This window comes from Aethalodelphis obliquidens, unplaced genomic scaffold (assembly GCF_003676395.1).
Source record: "Aethalodelphis obliquidens isolate GAN/ISIS:26980383/991018 unplaced genomic scaffold, ASM367639v1 scaffold2, whole genome shotgun sequence".
NCBI lineage: Eukaryota > Metazoa > Chordata > Mammalia > Artiodactyla > Delphinidae > Aethalodelphis > Aethalodelphis obliquidens.
The window spans coordinates 60,504,691-60,521,402 of NW_020837946.1; the positions used below are offsets into that span (position 1 = coordinate 60,504,691).

Consider the following 16,712-nt stretch of genomic DNA (forward strand, 5'->3'; position numbering starts at 1 on the left):
GAAAGAGAGTATGATCATTTTGCAACCCTCTAATGAATTAGTGGATATAGGCAACAATCTCATTGGGCTGCTAACATTACAGAGACAACCAGACATTTTTCGCCCCCTAGTGGACGCTCACCATTATGATGTATTCTTGATAAACAGGCAAACCTGAATCCAATAAAGTAGCAATGAACAATTTCAAATAACCTAATTCAAATTTCAATTAATCTCTTTGTGTTGTCCGATATGGTAGGCACTAGCCATTTGTGTCTAAGTAAATTTAAATTAATTAAAACTAAATAATTCAGTCCCTCAGTCACATCAGTGCAATAGCCACATGTGCAGATATAGAACATTTCCATCATCACAGAAAATTCTGTTGGGCAGGGCTGAAAATGTAACTACTAGTTTACAGGAAGTACAGGAAACAGAAGAACACTATTCACACAGCATGAGGATTCAATCACCAAATCCAGGATGTAGGAAACTCTATTGGACGAATGACCCAGGTCTTTCACCCAATAAATTACAAGGGGAAAAGCGGGGGTGGAGAGGAAGAGCCTATAGTTTAAAAGAGACTTAAGAAAAACATCAACCAAATGTAAAGTATGGACCTCATTTGAACACTGACTGGGTATTTGATGATACTATAAAAGTAGTATTACCTTTTAGTGATAGTGATATTTCGGTTATATCTAATACATAATTATCTTTCAGAGATACATCCTGTAATAGAAGGAATGATTTGATGTCTAGATTTAGCTCTAAAATCCAGTAGGGAGAGAAAGCAGACCGGGGCATAAATGGCATAAGATTTGCCATACGTTGATAACTCTTGAAGTTAGAGATTCCATTAAACTATTCTATTTTTTTGTATAGGTCTGAAGTCTTCCATAAGAAAAGTTTAAAAAATGACTGATTTATCTTTTAGGTTCATAAAGCTGTTGTATCTTTTTTTTTTTTTTTTTGCTGTACGCGGGCCTCTCACCGTTGTGGCCTCTCCCGTTGCAGCGCACAGGCTCCGGACGCGCAGGCTCAGCGGCCACGGCTCACGGGCCCAGCCGCTCCGCGGCACGTGGGATCTTCCCCGACCGGGACAAGAACCCGCGTCCCCTTCATCGGCAGGCGGACTCTCAACCACTGCGCCACCAGGGAAACCCTGTTGTATCTTTTTATTCTCCATGTCAGAATGCTTGCAGCACAGAAGTGGTGACATCACATCGTGCCACTTTGTTCTCTGACGAGCTCTCTCACCCTTTGACAAGTTACATAAATGTGCTTTCCCGTTATATTAGCTGTAAGACCACTTGGGTAGGTGTCCAGCAGCCATTTGACATTCAACGTACACTACGAAGTGATCATTGCATCCAAAGAAACATGTAAGCTGCTGGAATTACAAAGATGAATAAAATATAGTTCTTGACTTCAGGGAAATTACACTCTCATGAAGAGGTGGTTATATAATTCATAATACATAAATTACTACAATAAAGTAGTCACAAAGTTTAGAGAAGACTGAAGAAGGATTGGTCTATTATATCTTGGGGTAGTGTTGAAGAAAGGGTGTATAATGAAGGTGGACTTCGCACAACATTTTTTTTTAAATAAATTTATTTATTTATTTTTGGCTGCATTGGGTCTTTGTTGCTGTGCGCAGGCTTTCTCTAGTTGCGGTGAGCGGGGGCTACTCTTCGTTGCAGTGTGCGGGCTTCTGATTGTGGTGGCTTCTCTCATTGCAGAGCACGGGCTCTAGGCACCAGACTTCAGTAGTTGTTGCATGAGGGCTTCAGTGTTTGTGGCTCATGGGCTCTAGAGTGCAGGCTCAGTGGTTGTGGCACGTGGGCTCAGTAGTTGTGGCTTGTGGGCTCTAGAGTGCAGGCTCAGTAGTTGTGGCGCACGGGGTTAGTTGCTCCGCGGCACGTGGGATCTTCCCAAACCAGGGCTCGAACCCGTGTCGCCTGCATTGGCAGGTGGATTCTTAACCACTGCGCCACCAGGGAAGCCCTCGCACAACATTTTGAAAGAATGAAAACATACTTTAGAGGTTGAAAGCAGGAGCAAAGACAGACAGGCATGGAAGGGGCTGGCATGTTTGAGAGACTGCACACAGCATGCCTCACTGCTCTGGAGGTGTTCATTAGTAAAATTCAAGTAATTACTGTCTTACTAATGGTAAATTTCAATTCAGTTCAATAAATTCAATTCAATAAACTTTCAGTTCAATTTAATTAATATACCTAGCAAAGCAAATGAATAACTGAAAATATTCGATCATTTAAGCAGTTTCTACGTACTTAACACTCCCCTCAGAGTCTGTGGAGGGTCCAAAAGAAAAATAGGAAAAATTCCTAAAGGATTTTCTGGTCTTGATAGAGAAGCAGGATTTACATGTGTGGAATAATCACAGAGAATGATGAGAGAATTCCTGAGGAAGGCAAAAAAGCAGACTTTTAAAGAGACTTAAAAAAAAAAAATAGGCCAGGGTTTTGTTCTAATTTGAGCTAATTTTGTTGGTAATGGCAGCCAACACTGAGGACTCCAGGACATGTTAGGTCTTGTGTGAAGCGCTCATACTACCTCATTTAAGCTCAGATTCATGAACAGAAAAATCGAGGTCCCAGTGACTTGTATAATGGATATTTTTATATCCATTATATCCAGAAAAATATAATGGATATTTTTCTCCCATTTTTTAACTGTAGATACTGGGAATGTCATCCCCCAAGTTTGCCTCACTCAACTTTAGTTGGTCTTCATGTATACATGGGGCTTGGGGAGTGTGGGGAGGATGGGGCTGTGTAGCATGGGATCAGACTGACACAGGGAAGTCTTTGGCCTGCCTGACTATGGTGAGACTTGCTATGAACAGATGAGCTGGGCCAATGTGATTCCTTCTCCAGGCAAACTGGTCTGCAAACGCAGAAAGAATCTGATAGTTGGACGAGGAGAGAAGGGAGAAGGGAGCAAATACATGAAGAGCAAGAAGCTCAATCACATTAATGGCCAAACACCAGTGAGAAGCTCCTGTGGCCCAACCCAACTGCCCTTCTGATTTTAGTCTAGATATTTGGATTTTTCCAAGGTCTCTTTGCACATTCATCCTTTTATAGGTGGTATGAACTTGAGGTCTTAGGATTAAGATGTGCAAAGATGTTTTTCTAACTCAACTGTGGTTTCAACTTTGGTTTCAACTCAGTCTCTTTTGGGTAAATACACATCAAATATGGAATTCTTCCTCCCCCTCTTCTTCCTTTCTCCCTGGAGGGATGTAATTCCCACAATGGAGACAAATGGGCCCTGGCAGAAAGAGGGAACTCTGGCCTGTGCAATGTTCACCCTCCCCGAGGCCCATGTGGTCCTGGGTGATCTCCTTCCTCTCTACGGCATCCCTGGCTGATGACCTAACCCTGATAGCTCTGAGGCTGGTCCTACACTGTACCTCTTCCTCCTTCAGTGGCCAAAGTTGTCACCCCCACTTTTTCTTTGAGGGTCAGAGACTCTTGGTTATGTTCCCTGAACCATGCAGGAGTACACTGGGCCTGAGAGGATGCCCTAATCTATGAGACTGACATGCTGCCTACTGCACTAAGGAGGCAGGTTGGGGATGCCCTAATATAGTCTGAGATAATCTAGGATGTGCCTGGACCCTGCCCCCAGCATCACAGTCTACTCAGGAACAGTGTTGGATGCAACACTTCTCTGTGAGGCTTGCACTCTCCCCAGCTACAACCCTGGGCCCAGGCACAGCCCCTTCTGTCCTTGGAGCTCCCCAAATGCAAGCTTTCATTTGACAATCTGCACTCTGCCATACATGATTTAGCCAGGCTGAATAAAACCCAAGTCCTGGATGAGTTCTTCTAGAATCTTCTTTCCCATTCCCTGCTCAAAATTCACTTCGGAAAGATAGGTACCCTGCTCTTGCATGTTCATGCACGCTTCTTCTTTCTGGGGGTTGTTGCTTCATGTTCTCAGTACTGAGCCCTTTCAGGGAACACAGGCTTGCCTCTCTCAACTGGTCTGGCTCCTACATTAGAAAATTTACTTACAAGATTAGTTTCATTTCTCTTCTTAGTTTTAAGAATCTAAATTGGAACTCAGAGGTGAAGAATGATTTCTTTTTTCTTGCCTTCACACACTCTCTTCCAGTGAGCATGCAAAGTTGCCTGCTGTCTGAAAGGGAGAGGGAGTGTAATGATTACAAGAAAGCTTGAGGAGAAAACCTTAATGGTATTGCAAAGCGTTATCTACTATACAACAATACTTGAGTATCTTGGTGAAGTTTCTTACAATCTGTGCAACACACCACCGGAATCCCCTTTAAAATGCTGATATTTGTGCTCCAGGATACTTTACAGTATAGACTTCCTGAATTACAGTACAAGGTTTGCATGACATAATTCTGTCCACAGGAAACTGTCCAACTCACAATATAACCAACTCTTTTTTTAAAATAAATTTATTTATTTATTTATTTTTGGCTGCATTGGGTCTTTGTTGCTGCATGCAGGCTTTCTCTAGTTGCAGCGAGCGGGAGCTACTCTTCATTGCGGTGCAGGGGCTTCTATTGTGGTGGCTTCTCTTGTTGCAGAGCACAGGCTCTAGGCACGTGGGCTGCAGTAGTTGCAGCACGCGGGCTCAGTAGTTGTGGCTTATGGGCTCTAGAGTACAGGCTCAGTAGTTGTGGCGCATGGGCTTAGTTGCTCCGTGACATGTGGGATCTTCCAGGACCAGGGCTCGAACCCATGTCCCCTGCATTGGCAGGCAGATTCTTAACTGCTGCGCCACCAGGGAAGCCCAGATACAACCAATTCTTGAAATAGCTTCATTACTAGATTTTTCTGCATAACTAGGTCTTTCAATTTTACATGTAAGATATGTGAAACCCACAGATAATCTACTAAATTCATTTTCACCATTATCTCCAACATCAATCTAAACATACTCTTTTTATGGGCATGAGCAATTACATCTAGTAAAATAATTAAAATGCAAGTTTGGAATTTTTCCTTTTCCAATCCTTGAGGAAGATACTAAGGAAGAGGAAACAGAAAAAAAGGCAGGACATGATAAAATGGTAGAGATTTTAAAAACCCACTCCATTTGGAACAATTAATATTATTAAAATGGCCATACTACCCAAAGCAATCTACAGATTTAATGCAGTCCCTGTCAAAATACCCAGGACATTTTTTACACAACTAGAACAAATAACCCTAAAATTTATACGGAACCACAAAGACCCCAAATTGCCAAAGCAATCTTGAGAAAAAAGAACAAAGGTGGAGGTATAAGCCTCCTAGACTTCAGACTATACTACAAAGCTACAGTAATCAAAACAGCATGGTATTGGCATAAATCAGACACATAGATCAATGGGACAGAATAGAGAGTCCAGAAATAAATCCACACAGTTATGGTCAATTAATCTATGACAAAGGAGGCAAGAATATACAATGTATACAAGAATATACAAAGACAGTCTCTTCAACAAGCGGTGCTGGGAAAACTGGTTAGCTATATGTAAATCTATGAAATCAGAACACTCCCTCACACCATATTCAAAAACAACTCAAAATGGTTTCAAGACCTAAACATAAGACCTGAAACCATAAAACTCCAAAAAGAGAACATAGGTGAAATACTCTTTTACATAAATTGTAGCACTATTTTCTTGGATCAGTCTCCTAAAGCAAAAGAAATAAGAGCAAAAACAAACAAATAGGACCTAATTAAACCTAAAAGCTTTTGCACAGCAAAGGAAACCATCAACAAAATGAAAAGACAACTTACAGAATAGGAAAAAATATTTGCAAATGATGTGACTGACCAAAGGTTAACATCCAAAATATACAAATAGCTCATATAACTCAATAACAAAAAACAAACAATCCAATCAAAACATGGGCAGAAGACTTGAATAGACATTTTTCCAAAGAAGACATACAGATGGCCAACGGGCACATGAAAAGATGCTCAGCATTGCTAAATATAAGCGAAATGCATATCAAAACTACAATAAGGTATCATCTCACACCAGTCAGAATGGCTATCATCAAAAAGTCTATAAGTAACAAATGTTGTAGAGGATGTGGAGAAAGGGGAACTCTTCTACATCGTTTGTGAGAATGTAAACTGGTGCAGCCACCATGGAAAACAGTACAGAGGTTCTTTAAAAACTAAAAATAGCAATTCCACTCCTGGGTATATATCTTCCAAAACCAAAAACACTAATCCGAAAAAATGCATGCACCCCAATGTTCATAGCAGCATTATTTACAATTGCCAAGATATGGAAACAACCTAATTGTCCATCAACAGATGAATGAATAAAGAAGATGTGGTATATATACACAATGGAATACTACTCAGCCATAAAAAAGAATGAAATGCTGCCATTTGCAACAACATAGATGGACTTGGAGGGTATTATGCTAAGTGAAACAAGTCAGACAGAGAGAGACAAATACTGTATGGTATCACTTAACATGTGGAATATAAAAATAATATAAATGAATGTATATGCAAAACAGCAACAGACCCACGGATATAGAAAACAAACTTCTGGTTACCAAAGGGGAGAGGGAAAGGGGAGGGACAAAGTAGGGGTATGGGATTAACAGATACAACTACTATGTATAAAAAAGAAAAGCAACAAGGATATACTGTATAGCACAGGGAATTATACACAGTATCTTATAGTAACCTACAATGGAATATAATCTGCAAAAATACTGAATCACTATGCTCTATACCTGAAACTAACACAATTATTGTAAATCAACTATACTTCAATAAGAGAAACAAATTTTTAAAAACCCAATCCATGCTAGGATTATGACTATGTAAAATGAATGCATGCAAATTCAGGGCATAAATGAAGCCTGGAAAATGGAAACCCAGCTGACTTTTTAGTGAGGTGGGATTGTGATTTTTTAAATCTTTAAAATTTTTAGCTAACATTATTGTGTTAAATAGAGGAAACATTCTAAAGCACACAATAATTTGGATTTACAACAGAAAGATCATTGTTAAAGACTGAGAGGAAATAGGAGAGAGAGTAGAAAAATAAAGTCTAAATAATCTTAAAATCCTGGTGAATTCTAACTAATCAATTCTCATCTGGGAAGAAATGACAAGAAATCTATGATATTTAGAAATAACGTTGAAACAAAGCTCCACTGTCTCTCACATGTAGGCATTGTATAATTCATTTCATTAAATGGGTGTGCAGAAAGGAGAAGTTTCCCTCCAACTGAACAATTTAGATGTCTAATTTGAGGTCGGATCCCTTTTAGCAGAAGATTTTTTTTTGTTTGGCAAACACAGCAAACGCAGAGCCTCTCCTATTTGTCCTCTCTCTGGATTATTTGCTTACCCTGGGAAATGAAAGGATGGCATGGTTTGTGAATCAGGAGTTGTTATTCTTTGCCTGCATATCATGTTGGCTTTTTTTGGTAAGAAAACTCACAAGAGTATACAAAAATTTTTGGTGAATAGAACCCTTTATTTTTAGGAGAAAATGGATGGAACGGTTTGGGGCTTTAGGGCCGCCTGTTGCTCTTGGGTGAGCGCCTCCCACCGCCTTGACTTTTTATTCTGCCACGTACTTGGTGCCAAGATTTACATGGCCACGGTGGGGAACAACAGGATTTAGCATAAGTAAGAATAATTGCTTTTCCCCTGGGGAGAGACAAAAAGGATACGTGCACAAGGTGCAAAGACAATATTATCAGGAGTTATATTCCTGTTCGGCTCTTTATTCACTCTGAATCCTGGATTCTGTTGCAAATAATAAAAGCAAGAAGCCAGTTGGCTTGGAGCCAAGGTCTGGGATTAGCAGAAGAGACAATTTGGGGCTAAAAATATGTTTGCCGGTGATGGTTCTGTACATTACAAATATGGCCATTTGGATTAAAAATTGTTTCTTTTTTCTGCAAATTGAGACATTGCCAGGAAAGCACAAATTAATAACAATTTGAATGAGGCAGGGAAAGACAGGTTTCTATGAGTACCTGGGATCCCACACGCTGTGCAGGCACACCTGTTACTTCTTGCCACCCTTTCTCAGTTTGCCCGTCTTCTCTGAATTTGGGTTGGATTGTCATTAGTCCCTTAATAACCTGCACCTTCTTCTCTCTGTTAATTCAAATTGTGAGGTACTTTTTACTCTAGCACTCTAAAATCAAATGATGTCCATAAACAACAAAGTGCTGCTGTAGAGCCCAGGGAACTATAGTCAATATCCTGGGATAAACCAGAATGGAAAAGAATATGAAAAAAGAATGTCTATATGTGTATAACTGAGTCACTTTGCTGCACAGCAGAGACAGGCACAACACTGTAAATCAACTATTAAATCAATTTTTTATTAAAATAAAAAATTATTTTAATTAAAAAAATAAAATAAAATGATGTCATGTTTTCCTTTTTACCCTCCTTTCAAATATCCCCCTCTTTTCCCCCATAAAATACATCGAGTTAATTGCAAGAACTCATTTTGAATTCAGGCAAACCTGGGTTGGAATCCTAGTTTCCCTGCATGCTACCTATCTTTGTGATCCTGGGGAAATTAATTTTTTTTCAGTTTAGTTTCCTCATTGATAAAATGAGGAATCATAATAATACACATCTCATTGAGTTTTGTGAAGATCAATGAAATAATACATAAAGAGCGTTTTGCATTGCACCTATGCAATAGTAATGTTGCATAGTAATTGTAAATACTCAACAAGATTTTATCTCGATTGTTATTGTGGGGTAAAGTGGTATTCAGAGGGAAATTTATAGCTTAAAAATATAAAAAATACGAAAGCCTTAAAAATGAGATAAGCATTCAACTTTAAAAGTTAGGAAAAGACAAAGAAATGTTTGTTACAAATATGATGACTTCCATTTCTGATTATATGGAAGACTAGATGTCCAGAGAAGTCTTCCAGTATGGAACTAAAAATTCTGGATAAAACATACTTTAAAATTTTTTTAAAAAATACTTGGCTGGCCTATCAGGAAAAGGAGGAATATCCTTGCTATAGATAGTAAGAAAGTAAAAATTCAGAGAGGTAAGCCTATCTGATACTGATGTTTGCCATGGAGGTGTCTGTCTATCTTAGGTGGCCATGTGCTGAGGAGGAGAGACCAAAGCATGAGGCCTGTAAAAGCTGAGATGATGGGCTGGAGAACATCCACATGAAGCCAGGATTCCAGAAAGGTTATACTAGGTACGTTCAAGAGCACTGATCTGGGATGTGGTGGTGAGAGTGGGGAGCCCTAGAGAAAGAGAGAGTGGAGGGAATTTACCTATCGTCCTTGCATCTAAATGAAACGTAAAAATGGGGAAAAATACTTGGAGACTATCTAACCACAAGTTTGTCATCACATGTGTTTGAGGCCAGAATTTATACCATCTGTGTTACCCACACCCCAATCAACCTGAGCTAAATATTTGGTTAACAGAATATTAACCAAATATCAGAATAAGCCTTAAGAAGGCAGAAGGGTGGAAATAATAAGATAAACAATTAATGAAATAGAAAGTGAAGAAACAGTACAGTCTTTTGAAAAGACTAATAGTAGTGATAAACCTTCAGAGAGTTGCCCAAGAAAGAGAAAACACTAATAACGTTAGCAGTGGAAAGAGGACATAATTTGCCAATAAATTTGAAAACAGGTGAAATGCACAGATTCCTACAACAGTGTTTCTCAGATTTCAGCATGTATCAGAATCACCTGAAAGCCTTTTAAGAGCACTGATTGCTGAGACTCCTCTCTCGAGTACCTGATTTAGTAGGTCTGAGATGGAGTCCGAAAATTTGCATTTTTAGTAAGTTCACAGGTGATGAAACATTGAGAACACAGTCCTAGGAAATATAAATTACCAAACACATTCTGAAAGAAATAGAAATTATTTTCTAATCCAGTGCTTTCCTACCTTTTTCACATCATGTCACATACACACAAAACCCAGTAACACTGTATGCCTCACTGGGGTAAACAGTTGAGGCTGCCCTTGGCTGGGGATAATATGCTCTTGAGCTCAGCTTATCCCGGGCCCGCCTTGACCTACCTGTTCTTGGCAGCCCCAGTGATCGAAGGAGCAATATCTGGGCTTACCTGTAATCCATACTCCATATACCAGCGTGCCTTGCTGCACCTGCTGGGAAGCGCCGTGCTAGGCGTACTAATTATCTATTGCAGCATTAAAAATTTCCCCCGATTTAAACGGCTTGAAACAACATACATGTATTATCTCACAGTTGCTATGGGTCAGGAATCCAGACGTGGCTTAGCTGGGTCCTCTGGCTCGGGGTTCTGACAAGGCTGCTATCAAGACGTGGGCAGGGGCCGCAGTTATCTTGTGGGGAAGAATCCGTTTCCAAATGCACTCACTTGGTTGTTGGAGGGAATCCGTTCCCCCGGGGCTGTTGGGCTGAAGGCTGCTTGGCTCCTGTCCGGTTGCTGGCTGCAGCCCTCAGTTCTTTGCCCTGTGGGTCTCTGTGTTGGTTCAGCTTGCTCCAACAACTTGCTTCTCGCGAGAAAGCAGGAAGGGCTAGAGAACGAGAGATAGGCAGAAGTCAGCTTTTTGAAACCTAATTTCAGGGTGGCATCCCACCACTTTTGATGTATTCTATTAGAAGCAAGTTACTAGGTGCAGGTCACCCTTCAGGGGAGGGAATTACACGTGGGCATGAAAACCGGGAGGTGGAGATTATTGGGAGCCGTCTTAGAAGCCTGCTTACTACACCAGAAGAGAAATCCCTGGGTGATAGGGTTAATGCACACGTTCAGCTTTACTGGACAGTTCCAGATTACTATTTAATACTGCGTGATGGTTGCCATTATTACAAATTCTCACCAACACTTGCTATTGTCAGACTTTTTAATTTTTGTCAACCTGGTGGGTATGAAACAAGAACTTGTATTTCTCTAGTAACTGAGGTTGAACATAGTTTCGTATGTTTATTTATCACCCAGATGTGTTCTTCTGTGCAAGGCTATTCATATTTGTCGATTTCTATATTCGATTTTTATCTTTTTCTTATTGATTCAAAGGAGCCCATGTGTCTGGTTATTAACCCTGAGTCCACTCTATGTGTAATGAGTATCTTCCTCCAGTTTTTGGCGTCTGTTTTCACTCTCTTGATAACTTGATATTCTTTGAGGAACAGCAGTTTTATTATAATGTAGTTGAACGTGTGCTTCCGGTTTTATGTTAAGAAATCCTTTGTTACCTCAAAGTGAGAAAGATACTGTGCTACGTATTCTTCTGGAGTTTTAAAATCCTGTCTTTAAGGCCTTTATCTATCAAGAATTGATTTCTGTGTACAGTTGTGAGATAGGAGTTCACTTACCTTTTCCGCTCACATGGTTAATCAATTAACACTTATTGAATAGTCTGTATCCCTCCTCCTAATCTGCAATGCCATAGATAAGTTTTCCTTATATTCATCTATTCATGGGTATTATTCTGGACTCTGTTTTGGTCCATTGATCTATCTCAGAATTGATAACATGTTCTTAGTTTTTAATGACTTAATAACAAGTCTTAGTATCTGGTAGTAAGACCATTGCTTCTCCTGCTTCTTCTCCAGGATTGTTTTGGCTATTCTTGACTCTTTGCTCTCCTGTATCTTAGAAGCAGCTTGTCAAGTTCCATGAATAGAATGTCATTAAATCTATAGGTCATTTTAGCAAAATATTGTTTACATCCTCTTTAATGTCCTTTACTGATATTTTATGTTTTTTTTCCATAAAGGACTTGTACATCTCTTGTCAGATCTATTCCAAGTTGACTTATATATTTTGTTGCCATTATAATTAGCATCTTTCTTTTAACTGTGTCTTCTATATATTTATTGCTAAAGGGTAGATTTGCAATTATATTTTGTCTGTTGATCTTACAGTGGCCTGAAAACCTCTTTTCCCAGTTCTTGTCTGGTTTTAGTGTCAAAGTTGTGCTAGCCTCAGTTAATGAGCTGGACGCTATTCCCTTTTTTTTTTCTGTTCTGCAAGATTTCATGTATGATTGGAACCATCTCGAATATTTGGCTGTTCTTGCCTTTAGAAATAGCTAGGCTTAGCGTTTTCTTTGTTGCAAAATTTGTTACTACTAATTAAATTTCTTTAATGGTAGTAGCAGAGTTTTCTATCTGGTGTGCCGTGTAAGCAAACTGGTGTGTTCTGAATGGGCTTCAGGGTTTTTAAACCCTCAGCCCTGACGAGGCCAAGGCAGATAGGTGAGAAGTGGACATGGGCTGCAGGAGCCCCTGGAACAATTGCCTCTGGTCATGAGCATCCTCATCCCTTTGCCCCACTGTACCTTTGATGTATATCACTGAAGCTTTCTGATTTCTCCATAAAGACCTTGCACATGTTTTGGATTTATTGGATTTATTCCAAGGTGCCTTATAATTTGTTGCCATTACAATTAGCATCTTTCTTTTAATTGTGTTTTCTAATTATTTGTTGCTAAAATATAGATGTGCAATTTTATTTTGTTGACTGATCTTATTTATGGCAACCTTACTAAACTTTCTTATGAATACCCACAATTTTTCTATACAATAGCTTTTGAGTGTATGCCACGATGGGGAAAAGGTTGGTAAGCATTGCCTCAGAGAAAGTTTAGCCTTGGTTTCTTCATCTATAAAATGGGATTGAAAAAGTGTCTGCTTTATAAGATTGTTATGAGGATCAAATGAGTTAATCCAAGTTAGGCAACAGAACAGTACCTGGTAAACAGTAAGTGTTTAATTATTCTTCCTTTACTTAAGACTACATGTTCCCCTCCTGCCAGGTTCATCCTGATACCTTAGGCTTTCAGAAGTAGTTTTGACCTTTTTTGCGTCTTATACCCACTTTTAGAACCTGAGAGAAGCTTTGGATCCTTACCCCAGGAAAATGCAAAAATATATAATTTTGCATATAATTTGAGGAAGGTCAAGATCCCCTTATCTCTGTGCTTAGATCTTCCCCTGCCTCCAAAAGATTTATAGAACCAGGTTGAGAATCCTGCTATAGAACAATCTTCCTGGATTCCTAGAGGAATTTAAACTGTTCTAGTGGGATACCCTGTGGATTTGGGATTAATTGAATTCACTCCTAGTTCTGGTTGTGACATTGTGCCCCCATCTGATAAGTGGGATTCAGTCCTGCTCCTCTGACCTGCAGCCTAGCTTTGGTAATCAGGGCCAGGTCTTACTTTCCTTCTAGAGCCCGTGCCTTGGCAGACAGCTCAGAACCCCTGACACTCCTGAGATAGGGGTCATGCCCTGTAAACGTTAGTGTCTAGGGCAGGGTTTCTCCACATTGGTACTATTGACATTTATGCTGGATGATTTTCTATTGTGTGTGTCTGTGTGTAGGGGCTGCTCTATGCATTGTAGAATGTTTAGCAGCATCCCTGGCTTCTGCTCATTAGATGCCATTAGCATCTCCCAATTATAACGATTAAAAATGTCTCCACACATTGCACATATCCCTTGGAGAGACAAAATCGCCTCCAGTTGAGAATCACTATTCTAGGGCCTGAAGTCTTGTCCTTAAACTTCTGCCTGTTGCCTGAAGTCCTGCCACCTGCTGACAGACTGCCCAAATACCACAAGCTGAGTTCTCCAAATACAGCTTGCTCCTGGATTTCCCAATGCCATGTTCTGCCTTCCTGTAAAGAGGCCACTGTAATTGTTTTTTTTTTCTTTTTTTTTTAAACATCTTTATTGGAGTATAATTGCTTTACAATGGTATGTTAGTTTCAGCTTCACAACAAAATGAATCAGTTATATATATACATATGTTCCCATATCTCTTTCCGCTTGCGTCTCCCTCCCTCCCACCCTCCCTATCCCACCCCTCCAGGCGGTCACAAAGCACCGAGCTGATCTCCCTGTGCTATGCGGCTGCTTCCCACTAGCTATCTACCTTACGTTTAGGCCACTGTAACTGTTGCAGCATCTTGCTGGTGCCAACAGCTTGCCTGGACTACCAATTGTTTTGTTTCAAGATACAGTTTTTTCTGGCTTGAGTGAATGGCTCTCCACCCAACACACCTGCTAGCTTTCCCTCAGGGATGGGGTGGGGCTGATTTCAGTCTTTGGATCCAGTTGAGACCCAGTTAGTTCTTCTAAGAATGGCTGTGTCATGAGATATGGCAGTGAGAATGTGTTTGTTTTTCTTAGAAAAGTAATCTTCGCAGTGGTTTTATGTGAGAGAGCCTGTCCTTTTACTGTATAAGTGGTGGCAGGGTTTTCTGAAGGCGATAAATTTCCCCATTCTACCGTGCAACAAGTCAGCTGGGAATGAGCTGTAGAACAACAGAATTGCAGCTTTAATAGATGCCAGCAGCACAAAGGTGGTCAGCTTAATAACACAGCCTTAGAGAGAGTGAGAAAGATTGATTGATTGAAAGCTTAGAGCAGAGAACAGAATGAAAGAACATTGTGTAATGCTTTTCAAAGAGAACTTATCTAAGAACCACAGGAGAGAGAGAGAGAGTAGAGAAAGAAAGTACAGAACAAATCGTACCTTGCAGCACCCTAAACCTGCCCTAGTTCATTACAGTGGGGCAGGGGGCGCTGGGAGGGCCCAGAGCCTGAAAGGTGTACTCCACGGGCTGACACTGACTTTGACATTGGGAGAAAATCTATTCAAGCAGGTAAGAAATGGTATCCAATGGCTTTAACAAGTTAGAAGCTTATTTTTCTCTCATGTGGAAGTTAGTGGCTTTCCTTTGCAAAGTAATCAAGGGCCCAGGTTTTTCCCTCTTGTTTCTCTATCATCTTTCAGATGTTGCCCTCATCTCTGCCACCAAGATGGCTCGTTCCCCCACCCATATTCCTGCTAGCAGAAAGAGGGAAAGAAGGGAAGACACACCCCTTCCTCTTAGAGGCTTAACCCAGAAGTTGCAATACATTACTTTGGCTCACATCCCATTGGCCAGAACTTAGTCATATGGCCACACCATATGGCCAGACCTAGCTGTGAAGGAAGCTAGAAATTCTGGAAGGCCATGTGTCCAGAATCAGGGCTTCTCCCTGAGAAATTTCTCTACCACCATTAGCCTGAGTGCTTCTTGGCCTCAGTCTTTCCTCCAAATTCAATTTTCCAAATGCCCGAAACATCTGTCTGGCAGATCCACCCTTGGAAGACAAAAGATGGAAAGGAAAAAGATGGAGTCCTCTTGAACAAAAAGGGGTTGCTAAGCACTTAGATTTTGTTTAACTGCTAAAAGAATGGCGACTATAAGTGTAACGCCATCAGGCAGGTAAAGTGACCTCATCTTGTGCTAGGGCCCCACTTCTAACAGAAGAGTTGCTGGCTAGTAATTGTTGCGGAGTTCAATTGTTGCGGAGAAGCCTGAGGCAATGACGTGGGCTCTTGGAAGGCGAGAGGCACCTGCTTGGTGAATTGGGATCTGAAATACACCCAGTGTTCTAAGGCAATCATCCCTAGTAATGCTCACCTTCCAAAGGAGTGAAATTTAATGGGTGGATGCCAGCACATTTCTGAGACTGAAAGAATTAGAAACCTAGACGGGAAATATGTCTTTGGCCACACTGGAAAAGACACTTCATTATACTGACAGCCTCTGGATTATGCGGAATGTGGTCTCTCGGCTGGAAAATCTCAGCAGTCTAGTCCTCACTGTCAAGAGGGCCAGAGGTCTGTGGTTACAGGACACCACAGGATTGCAAAGCAGTGAAGGCAGAAATGGAGATTAGGAAAGAACTAGTTATATAAAAGATATTCTGATATGATGTGTGTTATTTTATAAGATTATCTTTTTTTACATTTAAATAAACTTTTTTAGAACAGTTTTAGATTTACAGAAAAACTGAAAAGATAGAGTTCCCATACATATCTTACATTTTAATTTTATTTTCAGAGATAAAGGAATTTATTACAGCACAGCAGGAAGCAAGAACATCTGCATATTTGTCTTATATTTTTACATGAAGCCTTTTTTATTCTGTAACATTTTAATAAGGACATTAAGGACAAGAGTTGGTCAGTAGCAGAAAGTCAAAAAAGGTAACATTTTCTTTATTCTGCCACTCCCTGAACATGAGATTTTTTAGCAGATCACTTGTCATCTTTGAGCCTCAGTTTTGTCACTTATAAAACAGAAATAAAACTAATGTTTCATAGAGTTGCTATGGTGACAACACAATAAAGTACATGTGAAATGTCTGTATATGGACTTATTGTAAACTCTGAAATACTGATCAAATCGTAGTTCTAGCAATTATTCTGCAGCACCCTATGATATTTTAAGTGACTGAATACAGTATGTGAGCTGACACGCAGGGGTTAATGTAGTTAATTAGCTTGTCATAGTATGGGCAGCTGACTCAAAGAAGGGTTGCTAAACTGATGTTGGAAAAAAGCTAAAATCATTACACAATTGAATTTCCACTTGTAAGAACAAGTGGAAATTTTTCACTATGAAAATATGTATCATAAAATTTTAGATGACCTAATAATCATTTTCCGCAAATAAAACATTTAATATGATTGACGAAGGATGTGAAGAAGAAATAGTTCTTAAGTGTCTCGGATTTACTGTCCCTACCTCCTAGGATAAGGAGCAGAAAAAATGGGCAGGATTTGTATCTGGAGGGGTTGCATGAACCAGAGAGGAAATGAGGGTTTTCCTAACTTGCTGAGGTACTTGAGCATGTTTGTAATATCCATAGATTATTATCAACGGTTATCTCTGAGTGATGGGATTTAGG

The 16,712-nt window shown here is 40.1% G+C and overlaps 1 long non-coding RNA gene across 2 annotated transcripts in view; it reads right to left on the reverse strand.

Annotated features, from left to right (window-relative positions):
- Window positions 1–1,971: 1,971 nt before the first annotated feature.
- LOC113631752 (uncharacterized) overlaps window positions 1,972–16,712 on the reverse strand; it is a 36,260-nt gene continuing 21,519 nt past the window's right edge. For both annotated transcript variants that reach the window (XR_003437551.1, XR_003437548.1), the window contains 3 exons: window positions 10,223–10,531; window positions 4,032–4,155; window positions 1,972–1,989 (listed from right to left, as the gene is read on the reverse strand). This is a non-coding gene — a long non-coding RNA (uncharacterized LOC113631752). The remainder of the gene's footprint in view (window positions 1,990–4,031; window positions 4,156–10,222; window positions 10,532–16,712) is intronic.